Raw genomic sequence first — 406 nt, 5'->3', positions numbered from 1 at the left:
CCAGTGTTTACCCGCCGTACGGCAGCGTACCTTTGCAGCCTCCTTACTATAAGCCGGATCCATCCATCCATATACCTACAGGTAAATTACGTCTAGTTAAATCATTATAAATCTGAAACGACAGGCACACAATTTAATTTAATATTTCAATAATTTGAGTTGAAGTAAGATATGTAATGTCGCATAAAAGTGATGATAAATCAATAAAATATACCTAATTTAGTAGCCACTAAATACTGCTTTTCAGCTGTGATGGTTTAGCTTAACCAGAATAGTTCGGTGTTATCGAATCTTTGATTTACTCCAACTAAATTGTACCGTATCCGTACTTAATTGACAATTTTTATGTTTACAGTATTACCTGAAATGCCACTCTGCCATACGGACTATAGCGGCTTCCAGACGG

The 406-nt window shown here is 36.5% G+C and overlaps 1 protein-coding gene across 1 annotated transcript in view; it reads left to right on the top strand.

Annotated features, from left to right (window-relative positions):
- The first annotated feature begins 38 nt into the window (after positions 1-38).
- LOC106110765 (putative uncharacterized protein DDB_G0291608) overlaps positions 39-406 on the top strand; it is a 1671-nt gene continuing 1303 nt past the window's right edge. The window contains exon 1 of the mRNA XM_013292664.1: positions 39-81. The gene's annotated coding sequence lies outside the window, so the exon portion shown is untranslated. The remainder of the gene's footprint in view (positions 82-406) is intronic.

The sequence above is a fragment of the Papilio polytes genome, unplaced genomic scaffold (genome assembly GCF_000836215.1).
Source record: "Papilio polytes unplaced genomic scaffold, Ppol_1.0 DF824191.1, whole genome shotgun sequence".
In the NCBI taxonomy this organism is placed as follows: domain Eukaryota; kingdom Metazoa; phylum Arthropoda; class Insecta; order Lepidoptera; family Papilionidae; genus Papilio; species Papilio polytes.
The sequence above is the reverse complement of the archived record's forward strand: the minus strand, read 5'-3'. Positions and strand labels throughout refer to the sequence as shown.